The sequence below is a fragment of the Mchenga conophoros genome, linkage group LG23 (assembly GCF_057382185.1).
Source record: "Mchenga conophoros isolate Kocher_MC1m ecotype Shallow Benthic linkage group LG23, M_conophoros_male_GT1.1, whole genome shotgun sequence".
In the NCBI taxonomy this organism is placed as follows: Eukaryota; Metazoa; Chordata; class Actinopteri; order Cichliformes; family Cichlidae; genus Mchenga; species Mchenga conophoros.
The window spans coordinates 52,968,885-52,991,521 of NC_140547.1; the positions used below are offsets into that span (position 1 = coordinate 52,968,885).

The 22,637-nt window shown below is 41.3% G+C and overlaps 2 long non-coding RNA genes across 5 annotated transcripts; both read left to right on the forward strand.

The window, feature by feature from the left end:
* The first annotated feature begins 12,006 nt into the window (after positions 1-12,006).
* LOC146548364 (uncharacterized) lies at positions 12,007-13,835 on the forward strand. 2 transcript variants are annotated; one of them, XR_014890735.1, is made up of 5 exons: positions 12,007-12,021; positions 12,260-12,625; positions 12,947-13,025; positions 13,343-13,459; positions 13,596-13,835. It is a non-coding gene; the product is annotated as an uncharacterized LOC146548364 (long non-coding RNA). The 2 variants fall into 2 exon arrangements; XR_014890734.1 differs by lacking the exon at positions 12,007-12,021 and having other exon boundaries at positions 12,481-12,625.
* Positions 13,836-17,754: 3,919 nt separating this feature from the next.
* Positions 17,755-22,528, forward strand: LOC146548365 (uncharacterized). 3 transcript variants are annotated; one of them, XR_014890863.1, is made up of 5 exons: positions 17,755-17,876; positions 18,223-18,274; positions 18,625-18,747; positions 19,369-19,526; positions 22,346-22,528. It is a non-coding gene; the product is annotated as an uncharacterized LOC146548365 (long non-coding RNA). The 3 variants fall into 3 exon arrangements; XR_014890862.1 differs by lacking the exon at positions 22,346-22,528 and having other exon boundaries at positions 17,763-17,876; positions 19,369-20,247; XR_014890864.1 differs by lacking the exons at positions 17,755-17,876; positions 22,346-22,528 and adding an exon at positions 17,892-18,065 and having other exon boundaries at positions 19,369-20,247.
* Positions 22,529-22,637: the final 109 nt, after the last annotated feature.

Below are 22,637 nucleotides of genomic sequence, written 5' to 3' on the forward strand. Positions count from 1 at the left end.
CTGAGGTCCTTCTTCACCTCTCTCATTTTCTGGGATCAGATCAGTATAAAGGTGGTCCAAAAAATTGAGGAGCTTTTGTGTATTGTAGGGCCCTAAACTGGGAATGTGTGTGGCCACACCTCTTTCTGATATAGCGGCACACATTGTTATATTTGCTCCTCGCTGGCCTGGGACATCCACAGTGGCTCGGTGGCCAATGATGTTACGGCCACGCCTTCGACCTTTGGCCAGGTTGAAGCCAGCTTCATCAATGAACACTAGGATGTGAGGGGTTTCGTTGCCTTCTAATGCCATTATTCTCTACAATAGAATAGAAATAAATCTAATCAGTCAAGTAGAGACAGATACTGCAGGGAGGATCTAAAGTACTGTAAAAACAGGGAGTGGAAAACTGAAGACAATTTCTAGGCAAAATGCTCTAGTCACACAAAGCTGGATTGTGAAGGTAAAAAGGATAACGCAAAACAAAAAAACAGTGGTAACCATGTCTTACTGTAATAGTGTTACAATGATAGACAACCAGTAGTTGACTTACATGCACATACTGGTACCGCAGCCCTTTCACTCTGTCAGAGTTTCTCTCAAATGGTACCCTGTAAATCTGTTTCATGGTCATCTGATGTTTCTGCAGTACCCGGTCTATTGTGGAGATGCTGATAGAGTTTATATTTTGGAACATTACATTGTCTAGCAGGATTGCATTACGAATCTGTCTCAGTGTGATGGCAGTATTTGCAATGACCATGTTGCATATTTCTCGTTCTTGTTGTTCATTTAGAAGTTTTCTTCTGCCACCCACTTGAGGCTGTCGTCCAATCCTAGACATACAAGTCAAAGGTCAACACTGTGAATTTGTTACAAAATGAGTTACCAATGTAATTGTACTGCTGTTTTATGGTACTAAAAGTGTGATGCACTGCACAGTGACTGGAATACTATTCACAGTATTTTCTCCATTTTTTTCTTTGTCATTTTTATAGTATCATATAACATGACATGAAGATATTACAGTACTCTAGGCCTACACACACACCAACACTGAATAGTTCAATAGCATAGTTCTGTACCTGTTTTCCCTGCGAAAGGTTTGGATGATGGAGGAGACTGTAGACCGAGGCACATTAGGCTGCACTCGGCGACCTGCCTCTGCCATTGTGAGGCGATGGTTTATAACGTGGTCAATAAGGGTGGCCCGGATTTCATCTGGGACATCATGGTGCCTCCGTGCTCCTCGGCCTCTTCCCCCTATTCCTCCACGCATTCTCACTCCTCCTCTTCCTCTTCTTCTTCCTCGAGCAGGAAGTTGCTGTTGTACTTGGCGAGGTGCTTCCATGTTCACACTGCAAATGAAACTGGCCCCGGGCCAAGCTCTGTCTATATACTTTTGGCAGCAGTCATAATCATAGACAACACCTGTCAGGTATCTAAACAACCTGTTTGATTGGTCATCTGAGATGTGGGAAACTGCTCCTTCGTTAGTTCTAATTTCACCTGATTGATTGTCAAGTACTGTCATAACTTTATCAAATGTTCCAAGACATACTTTCATGGTATTATATCTTTGACTAATTTTGACAGTTGAACAGACAATTGTGCATATGATGACTTACACAATGAAACCATGCTGATATGTTTTGGAGTGAGTAACCATTTCACTGAAAAATCAACTAATCAGTTTAGATCGCCAAGATCTATTTATTTGGAAAATGTGCTAAATGTGGGCTCATTGTGCTAACTGTAGCTACTTGTACATAATCATTTGAAAAGAAGCACAGAGTCACTTGAGACATGTACTAAAGCATTTGCAATTTGATAAAACCAATGAAAAATGACATTCTGTTGTGAACAATTGCAAGGTGGTTTGGAGATTTGTCCATGTTATTTTGAGAATGTCATCTCGGTTTCAAGAAATGAGCCAAACCAATCGAGAAAAACTGTAATATGGCTTTTGTGTTGTTAACATGTTTAATGTTTTGTATTTTCTTCTATTTGATCTCAAAAAGCTCCTAAAACAGTCAGTGATCACTGTTGACCTCCCTCGGCTTTTATTACCACTAATCATTTATTTAAGCTCAGTTTTTAAAACCTTAGGATGTAGCTACAGCCCAGCCCATGCAGCAGTATATGAATGACTAACCTCGTATTGTGGATGGATTATCTCAGTTGTTCTCCTGGCTGAAGTTTGGTCCTTTTACAGCATCCTGCCATGCGATTACATTTGTTCCTGACCACCGAGAACACTCACGTTAACTTTTATCAGTGGAAAAAAGTTAGCTTGTTTATATTATGCTAACATAGCTGTATCGCTAGCGGTCACGTAGCACATCATTATATACCAGCTAGCCAAACTTCAGTAACCCTACAAACCTCATGGAGTGTACCCTCTCCACACAGCTCCCGTGAATGTAAAGTGGGGCCGGGTCTGCTCTGCCCTTCCTGAAGTCCAAGATAAGTTCTTTAGTTTTCGTGGTGTTCAGTTGGAGGTTGTTAACTGAACACCACTCAGTCAGTCTGTTGACCTCATCTCTGTAGTCCGACTCCTCCCCCCTTGAGATGAGTCCAACCACTGTGGTGTCATCCGCGAACTTTATGATGGTGTTTGAGAGATGGGTAGGGGAGCAGTCGGATGTGTAGAGCGTAAACAGGAGGGGACTCAAAACACATCCTTGTGTCTCTCATTGTGCTGCTGTAGTGTGGATCCCCACAAAATGATGTCGTCCATATAAACTCTGACTCCCTCGATTCCTTCGATCATATGCTCCATGGTCCTGTGGAATATCTCAGGAGCTGAAGAAATTTCAAAAGGCATTCTCAAGAAGCAGTAACGCCCAAATGGCGTGTTGAACGTGCAGTATTTTGTACTGTCCTCGTGAAGCTTGAGTTGCCAAAATCCTTGAGACGCATCTAGTTTGCTAAAACATTTTGCACCACCCATTTCACTTGTTATTTCTTCTCTTGTAGGTATCTGGTAATGCTCTCTTTGTATGTTAGCATTTAAGTCTTTCGGATCCATGCAGACTCTAAGAGCGCCGTTTGGTTTTTTAATGCACACCATGGAGTTAACCCATTCAGTAGGTTCTTCAACTTTTCTTATTACTTCCAGTGCCTCCATCCGCTCTAGTTCCTCTTTGAGCTTGTCTTTAAGAGCAGCTGGAACACGTCGAGGTGCATGAACCACAGGCTGAGCTCCTTCTTTCAGCTTTATCTTGTAGGTGAAGGGTAACATTGTCTGAATTTCTACGAACATTATTGCTAAGGATTGTCTTATTGCATTGGAGTCACACTGGGTTAAATATGTACACTTGGGTTTTAAGGGGTATTTATTATTTTCTTCTTTTTTTTGGGTTGTATGGAAGCCCCAAACGCAATTTCATTGTTCTTGACAATGACAATAAATAAATAAATACTAAATACTAACACTCCAAACCCCTTGAATATGTCTGGGTACAGATCCACTATTTCTTTCACACTTTTGGGCTCAGAGCTGTTTATACTGTATACTAGAGCAGGGCGATATGGCCAAAAATATTTATCACGATATATATTTGAAAATTTGCGATAACGATATAACCGACGATATAATTGATGCGAGACAAAATACAACTCCACAACATTACTAGCGCAAAAAGACAACCTTCCATTTATTTTCACTTAAACAAGAAGCTGGTTTTTATGTACATTAAAGCTTTATAAAAATGTAACAGTGCAAATGCAAATTCCTTGCTGAACGTTTAACCAAAAGGCATTTCCAGTAGAAATGGGCTGACATATCCTGAGCATAACCATGTATAATATCCACTGAAGTTAAAAAGAGGTGCTTTGCAACATTAAACTGCAGTGTGCAGTACGTATTTTTCGGACCATAAGGTGCACGGGATTATAAGGCACATTAAGCGAAACAAAGCAGTCAGATAAATCAAACTTTATTAAACTCATTCTTCTTGCTTCCTCCACTTCTGTACCATTGATTCATTAATGTTGAATTCTCTGGCAGCTGCTCTATTCCCATGTTGCTGCAGTATATTAATGACTAACCTCGTATTGTGGATGGATTATCTCAGTTGTTCTCCTGACTGAAGTTTGGTCCGTTTACAGCATCCTGCCATGCGATTGCATTTGTCTCTAACCATGAAGAACCTTCACGTTAACTTTTATAAGTGGAAAAGTGTTAGTGTTCGTCCTCCAGCTTCACTGTTTATGTTATGCTAACATAGCTGTGTCGCTAGCGATCACGTAGCACATCATTATATACCAGCTAGCCCAACTTCAGTAACCCTACAAACGTCACTGCTGTTTAGTTTCCCGTCTTCATTTATGTTGGAAGTGATAGCAGAGCTGTACGTTTGATTTTTTTCAGAAATCTCTCAGTCAGAACATGCTATATCATGCTTAGGTAACTAGCGAAACTAGCGAGCTAACTTCCGCTAGCTTCCTGCTAACTTCTAACTCCGTTAAATGTAATAACTTTTGTTTTCATGGATGCCTGGAAGTTAAACTTCATAGTTACACCTGGTAAAGCAGCAATGCTGATCGTTTTATTAAAGATGAAAGAATTTAGACAGTTTTTAACTCTAAGTGATGCTGCAGTGTTGTTTGACCTGAAGCATACGGAGTTTAGGACCCAGATTACTCCCAGATTTAAGAGCATCTTAGTCCGACAAATACGACAATAACAACGGCCGCTTGCATGTTCTGCAAAAAATGTGCTTTGTCATGTATCTGATGGACAAACACCAAACCAGTTCCACATCACGGAAGTTGCACCATTTTTACAAACCAATTCTGGTTCATCTGTTTCACTCAACAATCGGCCATGTGCGTATGAAAACAAAGGCACTGCGCACGCGCGTTTTACTCCCATTCTATCGCGATATTTCATTTTCCTATCGTTGCCTAACATTATACCGGTATTACCGTGAACGGTATAATATGGCCCAGCCCTACTGTATACCCGTCTGACTAGGCCGAGTCTCTCACATGCTTTATCTCTCAACAGAGATTCATGTCCCTCTGGCACAATGATAAACATCAGACTGTGATATTTTTCTTTTACTTGTACCCTGAGCCTGCATTTACCTTTGGTTTTGATTGGTTCTCCATTATATGCTTGGAGTAAACTGTTATTTTGGAATATGTGTGGTTTCGTTTTCATCGCTTTCACATCCAGCTCATTCACCAGATTAGCCTTGGCTCCTGTGTCCAGTTTGAAGGTTACCAGGGCTCCATTCACTGGTAACATCTCTGTCCATTTGTCCTGCTTCACTGTACTGACTGCAGGTTGGTCCATGGGTGTATCGTGCTGCATTACCATTCGCACAAAAAACTGAGAGCAGTTTCTTCTACTGTTTAATATCAGTTTAATATCACTGAAATTAATATTTCAGTGAACATGCAAATTGCCCACAGTTTATCACAACTTACTTAGCTGCCTCGTGTCGAGTCGAAAAATTCGCTGCAGGACCGTGAGTTGAAAGATACATTTACTACGACTCCCAAGATGCATTGCAGTAAAAACCATCCAATCGCCTTGCTTAAGACCTGTTGACGTGTCGCTAAAGGCGCGCTGTAGATAAATATTGCAATTTGTAAAAAATAAAATGAAATAAAAAAATTAAATTTGCAATTTGTAATTACATAATTAAACACTGGGCCAGTTTATTTTCGTATTATCGCTGGTTATTATTTTAGAGTAAATAAAGGAATAACGGGTAGCACCAAGCTGTTGTTATCTTCATTTCCATAGCAACGGCGGTTGAGGATTATTGGTAGTGTGCAGTTACGGGATTAGTGCGCCGTCTGCGTAAATTGGTCTGATTGGTTGGAGCCGAGCGCATCCAAAACTAACAGGAGTGGTGAATGAATCTATAAATGTGTTTTACGTGTGAAATGAAAATAATAAACCTAACAAAGGATTATGTACGTTAAATCTGCGCACTTTCAGATTGTGAATCAGTTTGGAAAACACTGTGTGATGGCCACAACATGAAGCTATTTTATTGTTGAATTATCAGTGATACTTTCACGTGTTTTTGTTGAGAAATGTTAACGATGTCATTAGAAGAAAGCATTAAATTAGGGTGAAAAACCCGTTCGCGGAGAGGGTCCCCGGTTCTCCAGTTAGATTGTGCTTCACGGCGTCATGTTTCGCCGTGACGGGGTTATTATTGGAGTAAATGGATGGCTAGAGCCTCTGCTCAAAGCGTCTCTGATCGCCACGAGTGGGTTCATATTGGAATGAATTGACAACCCACAGCGTCGCATAAAAACGTGGAAGGGTACCTTTAGCGTCAGCATGAGAGGTTAAGGGACATGACAAATCGTCAGTATTTTACGCGTCGGGAGTGAGAACGGGATTTGCAGCTGTTTGATCTTCTTTTTAGATGATAGTCTGTGGTCCCAGGACGCCTGTAAACCTGCATCTCTACCAACTTGCATTGCAGTTTCTGTGCGCTCCAGCCTCTTCTGTTCCATGTGAGGATTTTCTCTAAGGCAGGAGAAATGACCTCCTAGAAAAGAAACAGACTCGGCCATCGCACAGAGGAACACATTCCCTTCTTAAATAAAAACCAAACAGGGTAACCTTTAATGCATCATGTTTTTACTTTACAAGTTCATTAGCATTTTCCCTTTCCAGTTCCCAATCAATTCTACCCCCACGTCATTATCCCATAATTTTGTCACCCACTAAAAATACATGATCAAAGCAACACAAGGGTGGCCCAATATGAGACAGAATTATCAACTCCACTCTGTAGAGTGGGCAGTAATCACGAAGCACTTTAATTTGTAGATTCAAGCTGTTCTTTATATTTGTCACCAACAGATGTCACTATTTTAACATATTGTAACGTTCCTATAACCTCTCAAGCACCAGATGTTTTGTTCTCACCACAGTTTATTGAGGAGGTACAGAAAGATGGGCCGTTAATCCTGAGGAGTCGTCTGGTACAACTCACTCTCCTGCTCCAGAACAATAACAGACTCCTGCTCCCCGTCCCGCACACACTCAAGGACTTTTCCTGCAGCACAACCAGAACATGTCTTGAATTTAATGCATCTGGAAAACAAATGCACAGAAATCAATTATTTTACTACAATAATTAAATGGATACAACATCAGAACAACTGTGAACAACAGTTTCTGTCATGGTTCTGGGTCCTTTTATCTCTCTCTCTCTCTCTCTCTCTCTCTCTCTCTCTCTCTATATATATATATATATATATATATATATATATGACGACAAGTGGGCTACTGGAACAAGAAGGCATCGGTGGTTAAGAGATGAAAACAGGGCGTTGTTGGAATGCTACTACACAAGTAACCCCGGCGGAAGGGGCTACATGAATAGGATGACGGACCTATGGATTCTTCGATACCCAACATCCACAATGACGGCGAAACAACTAGTAGCTCAGTGTTCCAACATTCGAAAGAAGGGACTGCTCTCACAGCTAGAGATTGACGAGGTACAACACAAATGCTACGGCAAGGAGGAGTCAGGACGCCAGGTCAAGGGGGAGATATCATCACCCCCACCCGAGATTGGGCACATAGCCCCAAGTGCGATAGGAGAAGGATCGTTGAGTGCCAGAGGAACTGACCTGAAAAATAGGATCATGGCCAAGCTTGAAACCTGGATCCCCCGTAGCCAGTTACCAAGATTACGTGAAGTACCCTCAGAAGGTCTGCTAGATGATGTTAATGCAGCACTACGGGCAATACCTACAACCACGATTACCGACACTAACAAGCTGATCTACAATACGGCAGCAGTGATCAGTGAGATGCTTGGCTACAAGTTGAACAGCGACAAGGGGCAGTACCCTCCATGGAGAAGGAGGCTAGAGGGCAAGATCAAAGTAGCACGGAGGGAGGTTAGCCAACTAACGGAGTTGCAGAAAGGTGCGACAAATAAGGTGCCTAAGAAATACAGCAAGCTGTCCATACCTGAGGCCTTGGAAACTGCCAAGCAAAGACTCACAGCCTTGGCCAGCCGCTTGAGGAGGTACACCAGAGAGATAGAAGGCAGGAGAATAAACCAGCTGTTCTCCACAGAACCAGCAAAGGTGTACTCTCAGTGGCAAGGGAACAATAAGAGAACAGCACCACCAAGGCTGGAGACGGAGCAATACTGGAAGAGCATATGGGAGAAGGACGCAACCCATAACGGCAATGCTCAGTGGCTAGAGGATTTGAGGGCAGACCACAGCGACCTCCCTGAACAGGGTCCAGTAACCATCACAGTGGCAGATATCCAAGAAAGGGTCTCCAGTATGAAGAGTTGGACAGCACCAGGGCCCGACATGGTTCACGCCTACTGGCTGAAGAAGCTGACTGCACTCCACGAGCGTCTGGCAGCACAAATGAACCAGCTGCTAGTTAACGAGAGACACCCGGAATGGCTAACCGAAGGCCGGACGGTCCTGATCCCCAAGGACCCCAAGAAGGGACCGGTCCCATCTTATAAACTGCACATTTGCATAAGGCTGGAAACCTGCAGTCAGCTGAGACTGAGGACGTCACCTGGATGAGTGACGATATGAACAGAATCAACCTCTGCAGATTTACTATAAATGCACATTTAGACACTTTGTCTTGCACTAAGATTTGCACGTGTTCATTTTAAAGGCTTCGGTTCATTGGTTCCTGTATCTTACCCTAATGAAAAATCTAATCTAATTCGACTAAATCCACTGAGCTAGAGCAATGAAAAAAATGCCGTTTTGGAACATAGAAGACATTTACACTTGGACCAACACAAGAAAGAAAACCTGCTCGGCCTCTGTGCTGTCAGACTGATCGGGTTAAAGCTGTTGATATTATTATAACTACATGCAACATTAATATTAATGTCATTGCAACAGTCAGGTCATCAGAGCTCAAATACAGGCATGCAGCCTGGTGCCAGATGTTTTTTACAGACGTCATTTAGTGTACGGATTTAGATTTTGGTACATGGTCATAAGGTAAGGTAAGGTAAGGTAACTTTATTTATACCTAAAGGCAAGGTAAATTTGCTTTACAGAAAAATGACAGCATTTGACATCCCTTTAAAAACACACATACCTAGTAAATATATAAAACTCACTGTGACACATACTTTAATATTTCGAATCAAAAACAGTTCTTATTTAATTCAGTGACAGCAACGGGGACAAAGCTATTTTTATAACGCTTTGTCCTGCATCTCGGAAATAGAAACCTCCGTCCTGAGGGAAGAAGCTGAAATTCACCCCTTAGAGGATGGGAACCATTATTAAGGATTGATAAAGCCATCCTCTGTACCTGCTCAGAGTACAGGGAGGCTAAACAAGACTGTGGCTCACCTATCAGACGACTGGACCATCTCACTATCTGATTTAGAGAGTTTTTCTCTGTGACAGAGGTCTGACCAAACCATGCCACCAAACAAAAGGATAAAACAGACTCAATAAAAGAACGATAAAACAAAGTTAAAATTTTTTGGTCAATGTGGAAATGAACAAGTTTCCTAAGGCAATAAAGGTGCTGGTGACCCTTTTTACAAACTGATTTGCAATTTTGATCAAAGTTCAGTTTTTCATTTATTATGGTCCCAAGATATTTATATGATTGTACTTGCTCTATTTTCTGACCTTTAATTAAAGTGACTGCTTGCCCATTTTGTTGTTTCCTAAAATCAACAACCATGTCTTTTGTTTTAGATATGTTCAGCTGGAGATAAGACTCCTCACACCACTGAACAAAGTCATCAATGACTGGACCGTGGTTAGTTTCACCCTCTTTCAGTAAGCTGACAATAACAGAGTCATCTGCATATTTAATGATGGCCCTGTTTTCATGTCTGCTCTGACACATGTTTGTATAGAGAGTGAATAATAAGGGCGATAGGACGCACCCTTGAGGGGAACCTGTGGAGGAGAACACTGGGTCAGACAGAACCCCATTTATTCTCACTCTTTGTGACCTGTCAGTTAGAAAATCTAAAATCCAGCCCACCAGGTTTTTCCTGATTTCAAACTGTTCTAAAAGTCTTTTAATTAAAATATGGGGCTGTGTTGTATTAAAAGCCGAAGAAAAATCAATGAAAAGAAGTCTTGCAAAAGTCCCTTTACTCTCTACATGTTTAAGAATCAGATTTAGTAAAGTCAAAAGTGCGTCCTCCACTCCTCTGTTGGGCCTGTATGCAAACTGCATTGGATCCAGCTGACCTTCAGTCTCTTCATAATCACATTTCTGATGATTTTTTCAAAGACTTTCATGACAACTGAAGTGAGGCAACAGGCCTGAAGTCGTTTAGAATTTTTGGACGACTAGATTTAGGGACAGGAACCACAACTGCTTCTTTCCAAAGAGAGGGCACATGTTGTGTTTGCAAGGATTTGTTAAAAATAACCTCAAATATAGGACTGAGTTCATCAGCACAAGATTTAATTAGGCGGCACTAATATTATCAGGACCCTGGCTCTTATTCACATTGACTGTATGAAAGGCCTTTTTAACATCGCTGAGTTCAATGATAAAGTGCTGAGTATCTCTCAGTTTCTGTTTCAGTTCCAAAATATCCTCGCTAAAATCAGAAGAACTAAAACGAGCATAAAACATGTTTAAAGCATTTGCAAAATCTCTGTCTGAATTAAAACCATCTAAAATGACCTGACTGCTGCTCTGGGGATTTTGAAACCCTGCTATGGTTTTCATACAAGTCCAGGCAGACCCCAAATTTTTTGCAGCAAATTTGCTTTCAAGAAGGTTTTTGTAGCTCTGTTTTGCTTTCAAGATCTCGATTTTCATTTCCTTGGTGGCTGTCTGAAAATCGGTAACAGCCCCCTCTTTAAAGGCCTGTCTCTTTTTCCTTAAACAGGATTTGACACTTTTAGTGACCCACGGCTTATTGTTAGCGTAAATCTTAACACGCTTACGGGGTGTAATCATGTCTTTACAAAATACTGCATAAGAGCTAGTAACATCCACCAAAGCGTCGAGATCATCTCCACAAGACTGAATAAAAACTTCCCAATCTGTACACTTAAAACATTCCTGCAAGGTAAGCACAGATTCTTCTGACCATATGTCAGCATCCTTAGTCTTTGTCTTCTCTCGTTTTAAGACAGTTTTATAGATGGGCAGAAGATGCACACAGTTATGGTCAGAAGATCCCAGAGGAGGAAGCGGGAGGGATTTATAAGCATTTGGAGCTTTTTACGTCCAATCAGATGTCTCCATCTGATGATTTGAGCTCTCTGCTGAAGACTGAATTTAAAGACACTTCTGACTCACTAAAGCCAACCAGTCCATGTGTCACGGACACGCAGGACACTCCCACAGAAACTGTGAGCGTTCCTCAGCAGAGTTCCTGACCTGCTGCCCCCTGCTGTGACCCTGTGAGTCATGCTTGGTTTATTCCAGCGGCTTTACTCACTAACATGACTCGTTTACTGGATTTCTCAATGGCACCACACTCAAACTGTTTCTGTTTTAATAGCAAATTTTAAAGATGATTTCATGCCACTGATTATACTTTTCAACATTTTGGGTAATGTGGGACAATTATGAACAAATTATAAATTACATACATATACAGATGTACACATACGAGTCCTGCTAACAGATGCTGGAGCGTCTGAAGCTGGGAATCACTCAGGGTGTGAAGATCGATACTTCACCTGACAAGACGATTTGTGGAAACCATCTTTGTTTGGCTGTATTTTCCTAACTATACTCAAATAAAACTCAGAGTACCAGTAACCAGTGATGGTGTAAGAGGGACTGGTGTGTCTGATTTACTGTGTTGCATGTTAGATAAATAAGGACATTGTGTCCTACGCAGCTGTGTTATTTCTGCTGCTGAACAGCTTCAGTAATGGACACAACAGTGGATGTTCATGTGCAAACACCAGACAATTAAATGTAAGTGTAGAAGGCTGAGACATAGACGTATACTAACTAGGCTGCTTTAGGAACACATGTTAGGCAGGAATGACATTTGAGGACAGCTACAGTCCGGCAGGGATGAAAGGATAACAACAGTCAAATTACAGGTGAGCAGAAATGAACCTGTAGATTGACATTCTGTGTTCTGGGAAATAACAATTCAAGAATTAATAATAATAAATAATAAAGATAAATCAACACGGTGTATTTTCACATGTTGCAAATTACAAACCACTTTAATGTAGAAGCCACTGTTTGGGTCGCTGTGCTGTACAAGCAAGGAAACACACAGACGTAACACGTGCTGCTTGCTACAGCGTCAGCTTGAACATTATTTATTTCCAGGGCAGCTGGCAGTGAAATCGTAGGTGACAGAAGAAGATGACAGAATTTAGAAGAATTCAGACAGTCCTGCTGCACTGTTCACCACATCTGGCTGCTGGTGAAGTAAAGTACAGTTTACATGGTGAATGGACTGATTCTTATACAGCGCTTTTCTACTCTGGGAAATTTTGCTTGGAGTGAAATTGTGTGTTTGCGTTGTTTCTTTGCAGAGTGGTAGCTCATTAACATGATGTTGTAATCTTCTGTAGTCGGCTTTCATTAAAATGGAATATCCAGTGTTTGTGTAACGTCTCAGCAGACTATAAATTCCTGAGTGAAGCGCTCAGTCTAGTGAAGCTGTACCTTTGCTAAAGGAAACATCATCAGGTAATTCTTCACTTTCTAAATCGAAATGTCCTTTTTAACTGTTCTTTGGTGCAAGCGTGTGATCACAGAGACATGTGGGCTGTTCGTGGTGAGGGTTTGGCAGCATCAGCAGCAGGAGGACTGGGAAAGGACTGGGAAAGGACGACACAGACAGAGACGCCTGGACATGGGAACAAAAATAAGACACAATAAGAAATGAAGGATTTCTGTGTTTGAAGAAAGGGAAAAAGCTGATGTTTTCTCAGAGCCTTGTTTTTGATTCACACTCAGCAGCATTTGGTCATATGAGTGAGTATATTGTAATCCAAGTAATCTTTGCAGAGACCAACTCTCCTGCAAGAGAAGAAAATGAAAGCCTTTGCACTTGCTGTCATCCTCCTCATGATCTTCATCAGCAGTGGTAAGTTAGATTTACAGATTGCTTTTGTTCTGTTCAGTTCAAAGTCGGAGGAGTTGTATATTTACTTTACTGTATAAAGCACATCGAGGCAACTGTTGCGCTATAAAAAAAGAAAAGAAATTTTAACTTAACTAAAACTGCAAAATGTGACTGAAAACGAGCCAGTGCCACCAATCTTCTGTTAGGGGCAGTAACACTGAAGAGCTGGACTTCAACATGTTTCTCTTCTGTTTTTAATTCAGTAGATTTGCCATCAGTGTTCACTAATATTAAACAGTCATATTCATGTGTATATCTCTGTCTTTGTCTTCTGTCAGAGGCTCTGCGGTGTAACCGCTGCGTTCCAATAACAGCTGGTGGCAGCTGCACCAACACAGTGGAGACCTGCCAGAGACCTGATGAGGTCTGTGCCTATGTCATCAGCACATTTCCCAGTAAGTATGGTTACACACACACACACACACACACACACACACACACACACTATTGTTATTTCATGTTATTTTTGATGATGGTGTTTCTTTGAATTCAAATCTGTACAGTCTGAGTTTTCACTTTGCTCTTTTGCAGGATACTCGTACTTCAAAAGATGCATGAGGAGAGCTGATGCCTTTGCTTTGAAGTCCATTTCCAGCTATAACGTCTTCACATGTACTGATGATCGGTGCAACTGATGAGGGAAACTTCTGCATGAAGATGTCACAATGATATCAGAAGACATGGAGTCACTTTTAACCACTGTTTTATTTTCTTTTGACTGTCTGGCCTTTCATTTCAATAAAAAGGATTGAAAGGATAACAAAAGGATAATTGTGTGTGTAAGGACTGTTTTTTATTGTTGCCTGTCCTGTTTGGTTCTTTCGCCGTCAGAATTATTATCTGAAGGCCAAAAAAGATGCTCAACAGATTCACTTTACCAACTGGATCATCCCAGCCTTGCCATTCGGTCCATTTGACTGACCTTTGTTATTTTATTTTACTTTCACTTGTTACAGACGGGACAGACATGGCTGGGGATAGGAAAGGGAAAAAGAAAGAGAGGGAGGGAAAGAAAAACAGGGGGAAAGGGGACAGTGAGGAAGGGCACGAAAAAAAAAATCACCTGGATCACCTGCTGAGAGAGAACAAAAACCCCAAACAAACAAAAGGAGAGCAACACAATAAACACGACACCACAGCAATAACCTGGGTAACTGTAACTAACAGTAAATGCTAAATATTGAAAGTTATTGTGCAGCACGCAGGACCAACAGCGCACAATGTTGTTGGAGGTAGCAGCCGAGAAAGCTGTAGTTTGTGTCTGTGAGCACCTGTGTGGATCTTGTATTCAAAAGGTTTCTCCATGTAACGATCTGCTAGTGCAGGGGTCAGCGACCTTTAAGACCCAGAGAGCCATTTGGACCCAGTTTCCACGTAAAGAAAGAAAACACTGGGAGCCGCGAATACTTTTTGACATCTAGAATGAAGATAACACTGTATATATTGTTTTGTACCTTTATGCTTTGTGTGAACAACTAAGGTGTGTTGCTTATGAAATCCATGAAGTGCTACAGAGAAAATTACATTTTATTTATGTAATTAACACATTTTGAACTCTTAAAGAAATATAACCAAAGGAAAGACACCCAGCTGAACTAAAATGATCCAGCAAACAAAAACTGTTGTGAGCCCTCCTTATATCGCCTTTGTGCTTTTGGAGCCTTGACCTGACTTTTAAAAAATAATTGGAAAAAAAGCTCGATGCTGCTGAAAGATGCAAAATAGATATTTACAAAATTCTGCCTAAATATGTATTTTACCTGGTTAATGTGTGTGGCGGGGCGTGGTCTGTAGGGGAGGCGGACGCACCTGAGCGGCACCCGCAATCACGCCTCGCCGCCTTAACGTCTGTGCTGTTGTGTTGGTGTGTGTCGGGCTGTGAGCTGCAAAGCTACAGCCGGCTGTGTGTGAAAAGTGGTCAATAAAGAGAAGCTGAAAAGCGTGTTCATGCAAACATCGTCGGGTCTGCCGTGACATGTTTACAACGGGACTTCTGCTCCTGAACCTCTGCGCACAGCGTCTGCAGGTCGGGGCTGTACGAAGTCACTTTCATCTTTACAGGACTGTAAGCTGTCGTCTGTGAGGCGCGAGCGTGTTTGTTTTACCATAGTTCACGGTGGAGCTGCTGACATAATGTGGATCCAAAGATCCATAACTGACCTACCTGGGGCTGAAAGTCTCGATAAATGCACGGCGTTTCGGCGGGTACACCGGCTTCCACGAGTGTGACGCTTATTTTGAGCGATGAACAAATAATATAATATAATTTCATTTTTATATTTCAATATCACAATAATCTTCCAGTTTAGAACTACAAGTTAAAAAAGAACATAAATAAAATACACTTCAGCTAATAGCTTCTAATTTATTTTCCCAAACCACGCAGAGCCGCAGTATAAGAACCAAAGAGCCGCAGGTTGCCGACCCCTGTGCTAGGGGGTGTGGGGAGCCATGGCCCCGCCCCCCAGGGCATGAAGCAGGCATTGAGGAGATCCAGGCCCCAGAAATCCATAGGCCCCCCAGAGCACAAGAGCCCAAGGAGGATCATCAGAGGGGCAACCGTGTCACCCACCTGGAAAGAGCAGAGGAAAACCCCCGTACGTGTCAGGAGTATCAGAACAGCTGAGACACATTTTCTCTAAACACCGGGTCTCTGTGGCTTTTAAACCCCAAAACACGCTGCGCCAAAAACTGGTCCAGCCCAAGGATCGGGTCCCCGACACAAACAGAGTAACATAGTGTACGCTGTTAAGTGCAGGAGGAGTGCCAGGATTTATACATCGAGGAAACCAAACAAGCTCTGGCTGAGAGGATGGACCAACACAGCAGAGCCACCTCGTCAGGCCAGGACTCTGCAGTCTATCTACACCTACAGGCCAGTGGACTCTTTCAATGATGCTGATGTAACATCCTGGACAGGGAGGCACGCTGGTTTGAGGGCGGAGTCAAGTCTGTCCTCTGAACTTTCTAACATGGCAATAATGTGATGAAAAAGTTGGGTAGAGTCCTTTCTTGCGTCAGTGCTGAAAAGTCTGTTATTTTGCAATCAGTCATAAACAAACTGGAGTGTCAGGGCTGCACCTGCCTTCAAAAGCAGCACAACAACAGCCACATGTGACTGTTTTATTTTGCTTTTAATGCAAAAAGCAAAGATGTGGGACAATAAACTTGTTAGTTTAAAGTTATTTTATTCCTATTTTCCTTGCAATAAAAGACAGAACAGCAGCAAACCAAGTTCTGTCTGATGGTTTGTTAGGAGGACCACAGTCTGACGTGTACTCGTGGACTGTCATAACGAGGTGATGGGGAGGATAAAATGAAGAGCGTCGTTTGTGTCGACAGGTAACAAACAAACAGAACTATTGAGTACGATAAATCGTTGCCACGGGTGTTTGCAGCACATTTTTAGGCCTATAATGATGTGACTAAAAATAAGAAATAAAATCATTGACATCAATGGCAGCACTGGACTTTATTCAGTTAAAGCGTCTCAAACTGTCGACAGTAGCTAGCCTGTTTAACACTTTACCTGTAAGACATGGCTGAGTTTAACTCCACCGGCTGGCCGGAGTGTTTCTGTGTGGAGTTTGCATATTGTCCCTGTGTGCAGGCTGTCTCAGGTACTCTGGCTTCCTTCCACAGTCCAGAAACATGCAGATAGTGGGGTTAGGTAACTGGCCTTTCTAAATGGCCCATATGTGTGAATGAGTCTCTCTGTGTTAGCCCTGCATCAGCTTGACAGTCTGTCCAGGGTGTACCCCTATGGCAGGGGTGTCCAGCTCCAGGCCTCGAGGGCCGGTGTGCTGCAGGTTTTAGATCTCACCCTGGGTCAGCACACCTGAATCGAATGATTACTTCATTCCCAGGCCTCTGGAGAACTTTATGACATGTTGAGGAGGTCATTTAGCCATTTGAATCAGCTGTGTTGGATCAAGGACACATCTAAACCTCCAGGACACCGGCCCTTGACGTTCCCCACCCCTGCCCTATGGTATCTGGGATAGTGCAAAATGCTAACTCTTGCTTCATTATTCTTCTCATTTCAGGATATTGACACCTGAAGGTCTGTACAACACGCCTGCAGGAAAGCTTTACATGTTGAATATCAGAAAAGCACAATGCATCAAGCATGACGACACATAGGTGACTTTAGTGGGATGTCCTGTAAAATGCTGAAGTGACCTAAATGGTGACTGCACGTAAATTTTTGATCTTCAACATAATCAGGAACTTACTACTGGACATTATGTTGAAGCTCAAAAATTTACGTGCAGTCACCAAGTTCCTGATTTACACTTTACACTTCCAGTGTCTTACCCAGCTACACTATAGCATGTGCTGCTAGAGCAATCTATCCGTCATCCATCCCTCTGTGTACTCTTAAATCATTGCACACTCTTCAGCCTCTGCTGTTGCAACATGAACTCTCCACCAAAAGACAGAATTACTGCTGCAACTGTTGAAAGAAAGGGAAGCAGCATCTAAAAACAGGAAGATAATTAAAAGAACATTTAACAGATGAAAGCTGTTCTTTGTTTTTCCTCTTTTTAAGACTCAGTTTAACTCAGCAATGAAATCAGGTCTGCACTTCTGAGAAAAAGCTTCTGGTGCGTGATCCATCAGTGGGATGTAGTTTCCTTGTAAATTTCTTTCTTGCAACACGACTAGAAAGTGTGTTTTGTTGAACCCTGTACTGACCCACCGTTACACAACAGACAGGCTCTTCTGCTTTGTGCTATGGTTGTTAAAGACAGCGCACACTTCCTTCCAACATACGGGACACACATTTGGAGCTGAGGGTCTGAGCACGAGGTAACAACTCACACGTAGATTAGTTCTTACCTGCAAACTGTGAAGCAGACTCTGTTTTGTTTATACGATAGTTCACTTGCACATTTCAAGCATCTGACATGCTGATATGAAGATGACTTTAAAGAGCTGCAAAGAACTCTGACACTTACAGGCTTAAATAATGTTGATGCTTTAAAGAGAACAGAGACAGTGAGTATTTGTGTTGGTGTGTCTCTGACAACAAAAGCTGTTTCAAAACGACTGATCAACAAACAGATTTTCTTTTTCATCTGAAAAGTCATATCACTGATGAAGAGTCGTTTCCTCGGGCACAGGAGGTTATAAATACTTTTCTGTTTTCTTGCAGATCATGAGAGCTGCGGTGGGTGCCATTCTTCTGTTGCTGACTCTGTGTCAGGGTATGTTTCTTTATTCTTGGCATACATGCAACTTATGCATTTTATTAATTCCACTTAAAGACTGAAGCACAACAGTAATCAGGTTATTTATTACAAAACAGAGAAATAATCATTTAAAGAAATACAAACAAGTACCAACTTTTTATTGTGACTTTGAAGCTTTAACGGGAGTAAAAAATGTCTCTTTTCCATTTTCACCTTTTTAGTTAACATTTTATTTTTATTATTGAAGAGTCCACATTAGTTATTTAAATCCTGTATAATGTGTTAGATATACTGTAAAAATGTTTTGTATCTCAAGCCAGAATGATCTCTTACATTATTTTCACGTGTGTGTGTGTCGTTTCCAGGAGAGGCGCTGCGATGCAACTTTTGTTTCTCAGACGACAGTGTCCTCTGCACTCCTACAAGCATCCAGACCTGCTCGGGACGGGCTAATGCCTGTGGTGCCGTGATATTCCAAGGCGCTCTGAGTAAGTACTCTGTGGAAGGTGTAGTGTGTCACATTATACAAGAGATTACTCCCATCAGAACAGAAGTTATCACCACAGGATAAGAGTTACTTGAAACAACCCACAGCAGTAGGGTTGTTTCCACAGCCACAGATCCTCCGAGAGGTTCGACAGGTCATCTGTCTATACCTGTATTTGAGACTTTTAAACACTGCATAAAGATAAGGAATGATAACACACACAAAAATTACATATGCTGCATGTGCATCTGATTGTTTTTATTATTTTATTCATTGTCTTACGTGAATATATAAACACATGTCAAACATATGGCCTGGGGACCAGAATCGGTCTCCAAAAGACTCCAATCCGGTCCACTGGACAGTTTTGTAAATTTTGATGGAGGGCACTGATTTTGGACTTTTTACTGTATTTTCGTAGCTTTTACTGTTTAAATTCACACTACACCAAAGTAAGCATCATTTCATCAATAACAGTTAAAATATAGATAAAAGGGGCTGTAAGTGGCCCACAGTGTAAATGGAGTTTGACATCCCTGATCTAAACTAATGTATCATTATATGCCTGCTCAGTAAGTATGTTCACACGCTCACTTTAAGCGTCTGTGTTTCATTATTGTAGGGTCTTCGTTCCGTCAGTGCATGAACATGGCGGTGTGTCAGGGCTACATCACAACACCTGGTGCGATCGCCCGATGCTGCAGCACCGACCTTTGCAACTGATCCTCTTCCTTTAAGTCCACAACCACATGATCGCTGATTCCTGAATCAAGACTGGAGGTTGTTAGCTTCACATCCTTCTTACACTGCTTCCAATCAAGTGCACTTCTGTTTGCTTTCTCTGTGATGGTATTTGGTGTCTTCTGTGAGGTCCAAAATAAACCAGTGAGCTTTGACTCTGAATGACACTAGATGGCAGTGGTACACTATAAACACCGCGAGCAGCCACTCATCAGTCTGGAAATCTGATACAGGGACAACCACATTTAATAAAGAGGAAAAAACAAAAAGCCCACACTCGCTCTTTCTTGTTACATAAACTGAATCACATAGAATGACATATTTGAAGCCTGTATCTCTATACACTGATCTCAATTAGTACACAGCAAATCCAGCATGTCCAAATTAACACTGTCGGATTTGATTTCAACACTATTAAAGTGTCTATATGGGTCCACACCAGAGAGTGTTAATTTAACTCTTTTTGGAGAGTTGGTACATTAACTCTGATTTAGTGTTAAACACCAAATCTGTCTGGAGTTGATAATTTAACACTTGGTGTTAAGAATTTATATATTAACTCTCAAAGAGTATTTTAGTTTAACTACGTAAGAGTTATCTTCTAATTCATTCTAAAAAGCAGGAATTTTACTGTTCTGAACTTCTAGACATTTCTTTTGGAAATAAACATTTACTAAAAAGATGCAATGGTTGTTGAAAAACATTTATTCTGAACTGTGCACCACAATTTCAAAACATTTTCTGAAAGATGTAACAGTGTACATGTTCTCACTTTCATTAGAATTTTGTTTATCAAAAGGTCTGACATGGTAAATGCAAATAACAGCATCTCATCACTTATTTCTTCAATACAATATGCATGTCCTTCATTCATCCCTTTGTGGAACTTCAACGCACTTCTGCTCTCCCCCATATTCCATCTTCACAAGCATATCCTGTGTGGAGATTGAATAAAAATTAGTTGACACTAATTAATGGCACAAATAATCCAGTAAACAATTGCAGCACAGTAAAAAAAAGGAATCCTCTTTGAGCCATTACTTGTGTAAAGTATTTTCCCAAAAGACAAGGACACAGGCAACAGGTAATACTGAACTAAATGTAAAACCTCAACCTTTTTCATTTTTACCTAAACCGTGTGCACAAAACTCTGGAGGGATCTATGCTAACGTAGAATCCAGTCAGGACGTCAGCTACTGCTGTTTGCTCGTTTTTTTTATGGGCGATCGTTTTCAGGCTTCAAGTAGCACCATTATACCAACATTTCACATTCTACACATTGTTTTAGGCGTATTTGACCAAAAGTTTGACTGAAAATTCACATGCAAGCTTTTTTTCAAGGCTGTGGTATTTGCCTGCAAACAATACCTTTCAGCTAGCTAAAACAGAATATTATGCTATCAGCGAGCAACATGGCTAATGCCTTTCACACAGCTTTGTCTCAACTCCAAAGAGCCACAGAAGTAAAAGCTCATAATAACAATTGAAACAATCTTTGAAAAAATGACTTACCAAGCATGGCAAACAACTCAAATATGTAGAGCAAAATGTTCTGAAACGGCTTCACTTCAGCTTCGATTGGAGCCGTGCTGGGGGCGGAGTCTGTGAATTTACTCTGTTGGTGTCATAGCCCCTGTAGGAGTTCAGAGTTAAGAGGTCAAGAGTTAATGTTTCCATTGTAACACCTCCAGATTTGACATAGAAACACTCATTTTTAACACTCGATTTTAACTACTATCATTTTACACCTCAGAGTTACATTAAAAGAATGTGACTCTACTTAGAGTAAAATTAACTCTACTTTTGCAAGAAGACTATTAACACCAAAACATTTAACACTTTTGAATTTGCTGTGTACCTATTGAACAGGAAATAATCCAGCCATTCCCAATCACAGTGCAGTGGATTCTCCTGTGGGAATAGTTCCTCCCTTCTGAGACTGTAAAATAAATCTGTATGAGCTTTGTGCAGTTGGACTTTTGTCCTTTTTTTTTAACTCAGGTGTCAGGTGGCTATGAGTCCAGTCATCAACTCTGGAAAAACCCCTCAGATCTTGACACAGATAATGTGTCAGGGCTCTGTGTGCGGGCAGGCGGGGATGAGGATCCAAATGCAGGACTCTGAGACAGAATTGTAACTGGAAACCTCAGCTTTATTGCGGCACGAAACAAAAACAGAAACCAAACCGTGAACACACAAACTGGACCACACAGGCCATTCTGAGGGTTCGACACGACACTGACACAAAGAAACACTGAGCTTAAATACACTGAGCAAGCAATGAGACCTAACGAGACAGCAAAGCCAGAAACACTGACATCAGACATGAACCTTCAAAGTAAAACAGGAAACACTTAAATAAGACACGGATTAGAGAGAGAGAGAAAGACTAGACACTGAACTAAAGCTGCAATAATAACAAAATACAACCAGAACATTAATCATAATACAGAAATATACCAGAATAACTGAAACAGATTTATCATAATAATCAACAAAGCACCAGAGAACAGAAAACAATCCATCATTCAAAAATAAACCAAAACATAAGAAACTCAAAATGAACCGTGACACAATGATTTATCACACTGAGGTAATTCTGTGTCCCTGCTGTTTGCAACAGGGATTTGCAGCTGTGTGACCGAAGACATTCAAATTATTCCTAAAATGAAGAAACGTTTTTCTTTAGGCCAGAAAGACAACTTATAAGCACTGTGAGTGCATGTAATGGTGAGAAACGCATTGTCAGTGAATAAGTTCATGAAGAAAGCTGCAATTATAAAAGATGACACAGACAAAGATATCTTTGCATGAATACTGTAAAATTCAGTATGCCTGTTGTTTGATCTTCTTTTTAGATGATAGTCTGTGGTCCCAGGACGCCTGTAAACCTGCATCTCTACCAACTTGCATTGCAGTTTCTGTGCGCTCCAGCCTCTTCTGTTCCATGTGAGGATTTTCTCTAAGGCAGGAGAAATGACCTCCTAGAAAAGAAACAGACTCGGCCATCGCACAGAGGAACACATTCCCTTCTTAAATAAAAACCAAACAGGGTAACCTTTAATGCATCATGTTTTTACTTTACAAGTTCATTAGCATTTTCCCTTTCCAGTTCCCAATCAATTCTACCCCCACGTCATTATCCCATAA